Below are 3551 nucleotides of genomic sequence, written 5' to 3' on the forward strand. Positions count from 1 at the left end.
TTATATTATATTGTCCAGTATTACAGTTTATATTATATTGTCCAGTATTACAGTTTATATTATATTGTCCAGTATTACAGCGTTATATTATATTGTCCAGTACTACAGTTTATATTATATTGTCCAGTACTACAGCGTTATATTAGTTAAACAGACATAAAACACCAAGGACAGGATCAAAAGTATTCAGTGTGGATACAAAACAACGACAGTGCACTTGATTTATAAATGAATCTCTGTTACAATGCAGCCGCGACTCTGTCTTTGGTGACCTTGAACCTCGGAAGTCAGCTAGCTTCCTACAGCATGATGACATCAGACATATGGATGCGAACCAAATGGCATCCCATTCCCTATATAGTGCACTACTTTAGACCAGGGCCCTATTCCCTAGATAGTACACTACTTTAGAACAGGGCCCTATTCCCTAGATAGTACACTACTTTAGACCAGGGACCCATTCCCTATATAGTGCACTACTATAGACCAGGGCCCTATTCCCTATATAGTGCACTACTTTAGACCAGGGACCCATTCCCTATATAGTGCACTACTTTAGACCAGGGCCCTATCCCCTATATAGTGCACTACTTTTGACCAGAGCCCTATTCCCTATATAGTGCACTACGTTGGCAATGAAAGGGTGCCACTGGGGAAGCAGACACACTTCAGAGACTCTCGATGCTTTTTGTCATTCACTTTGGGCGTGGCAAAAATATGGCAGCTAACTCGCTTTCTTACCAAATAATAAATAATTGATGCGATCACAGATTGTTTGATGGTAAGATAAACTTAATGGATGGACGAGGGCATGGCAACACTAAAATCAAACATGTAGGTTGCTAATGTCACCAGACAAGCTAGTTGAATTTAAACAAGTGCATCCAGTGATAAACTATGCTGGTTAGAATGCTAATGTTGATGTCACATAGCGCTGATGGTGTTAGCTAGCAATTAGCCAATTGGCTTACAGTATACAGAGCTGACTTTATGTAACGTTAGCATCTGACAAACTAAATGCTAGAGGTTAGCTGCTAGAGGTTAGCTTACATACGAATAAAAACACAAGCTGGACACTAGTTGATAGCCCAACAATAGTTGAAAGCCCAACACTAGTTGATAGCCCAACAATAGTTGATAGCCCACCACTAGTTGATAGCCCACCACTAGTTGATAGCCCAACACTAGTTGATAGCCCAACACTAGTTGATAGCCCAACACTAGTTGATAGCCCAACACTATGCGAGAGGTGTCAATATGGCGTGAGAGAGAGTTTCAGGTATGGTGGAGAGTTCAGGGGGTATGGGGGGAGAGAGTTTCAGGGGGTACGGGGTGGGAGAGAGTTTCAGGGTACGGGGTGGGAGAGAGTTTCAGGGGTATGGGTGGGAGAGAGTTTCAGGGGTCGGGGTGGGAGAGAGTTTCAGGTACGGGGTGGAGAGAGATTGTACGTGGAGAGTTTCAGGGTACGGGGGGAGAGAGTTTCAGGGTACGGTGGAGAGAGTGTTAGGGGTATGGGTGGAGAGGAGTTTAGGGATGTGGAGAGAGTTCAGGGTAGGTGGAGAGATTTCAGGGGTGTGGGTGGAGAGATTCAGGGGTATGGGGTGGAGAGGTTCAGGTATGGGGTGGAGGAGAGTTCAGGGGGTATGGGGGGAGTAGGGTAGGTTGGGTGGGTCAATAAGCTCCTATCGGCTGGCAGTTAGAGCTAGTTAATTAGAAGATGATGAGACCCTGATACTAAGATCAGTTTGCCTTATATCTCCTATTTTACGGCTAGGACTTGTTCAGGGAAAACTGATCCTAGGTCTCTGCTACAGGGATTGTGGCAGTTTGAGCAGAGTGGTCCCTCTATGCTGTCTGAGAGTTTTAGGTCTAGTGACAGTCGCAGTTCGCCTCCTTATGTACTGGCAGCGAAGCAGTGGTATATAGACGACGACTGGACAGTTTAACAGTCACACAGACAGACTAATGCCATGCAGACACAGAAACACAGGAAGATTCACCTCCCAACAGAGGGAGATGGGGGGGGGGGGGCGGGGGTGAGTTAGGGGCTGTCAGTGTGGGGGGTAAGATGGGGGGGCTAAGGTCCACCTTGCAGGGCCTGTATCAGAGTGTCAGTGATCTAGTCTAGCTCCAGTAGGGGCTCCAAGCCTTTAACAACATCAGAGAGAGGAAGGGTATTTCCTCAGTCCTCCACTCTTCTCTACTATTTCCTTCCAGTTCCCTGTCAACCAGGAAGTTCGTTATATACCGTCTGAATCCAGCTATACGTCCGTTCTTATCTTGGTGATGTTGACATATTTTGTGTTAGCCAGCGTGTTAGTGTTAGCATTACCTAGCGTGTTAGCATTAGCCAACAGGTGCAGTTGCCTGTTCTCAGGCTTTCTGCTCTGAAGTCTTTCAGCTGCTGGTTCAGTGCAGCTTCCTGTATCTCCAGTTAGTCTGACTTACTGAGGGGGATCCACTCCCGCTACTGCTGCTCTTCTTCAGTCCTCTGCTGAGTCGGCCTTGGGCACGGCTGTGTTCAGGGTGACTGCGCCTGCTCCTCGCCCTCCGTCTCCCTGTGGTAGAAGTAGTTGAAAATGGACACGATGACAGAACTGTTAAGCAATGGTCAGCACGCCGGCGATGGCGCAGAGCGATCCAACGAGATTTCCCGCCGATGGGTGGGCACCATGTCGCCGTAGCCGACGTGGTCATAGAAACCACGGCCCACCAGAAGGCTTCTGGGATGCTACTGAACTGGGAGTCCGCCTCTCTCGGCCTCAGCGAAGTAAACAGCGCTGGAGAAGAGATGACTCCGATGAAGAGGAAGAAGATGGAGGCAGGCCCATCTCCCGCATGCTGGCCTTCAGGGTCGGCCCAGGATCTGGAGCCCCTTGGATGTCTGGACAGCTTGAAGATCCTGAACACCCTGACCAGACGGATGACCCTGAGGATGGCGAGAGACATGGCCTGCTGCCCCGTTCTGCCCGTCCTCCGGTTTCTCTGCCAGCTCGGTACCCAACGTGATGAAATATGGAATAATTCGCCACGAATATCGATGATATCATTAATGTTACCGAAGAACCGCGGCTTTACTAGGACACGCGAAGAAGCGGCACGAGGAACTCGAAGGAGAACCAGATGATGCAGAGCGTCTCCAGGATGAAGAAGGGATCCGTGAAGTAGGAGGAGTGTGAGGAAGACGAGAGTTGTTGAAGGCTGGAACATATTGTTGTCTTCATGGTCGTTCCGGAACACGGGGAGGGTCTCCAGGCAGAAGGACACGATAGAGATCAGGATCACCATGACGCTGATGATGGCGATGATACGGGCCGCGCCGGAAACTCTCGGGATACTCAAACAGCAGCCACACCTGTTCAAGTTCACACACAACACACACACACACACACACACACACACACACACACACACACACACACACACACACACACACACACACACACACACACACACACACACACACACACAACACAACACACACACACCACACACACACACACACACACACTTATCAAATGACAGCAGATAGAAACACATTCTCTGACATT

General features: G+C 48.7%; 1 pseudogene; it reads right to left on the reverse strand.

The window, feature by feature from the left end:
• Window positions 1-2118: 2118 nt before the first annotated feature.
• The window catches only part of LOC112076276 (potassium voltage-gated channel subfamily A member 2-like), a 10445-nt pseudogene continuing 9012 nt past the window's right edge, over window positions 2119-3551 (reverse strand).

The sequence above is a fragment of the Salvelinus sp. IW2-2015 genome, unplaced genomic scaffold (genome assembly GCF_002910315.2).
Source record: "Salvelinus sp. IW2-2015 unplaced genomic scaffold, ASM291031v2 Un_scaffold3657, whole genome shotgun sequence".
In the NCBI taxonomy this organism is placed as follows: domain Eukaryota; kingdom Metazoa; phylum Chordata; class Actinopteri; order Salmoniformes; family Salmonidae; genus Salvelinus; species Salvelinus sp. IW2-2015.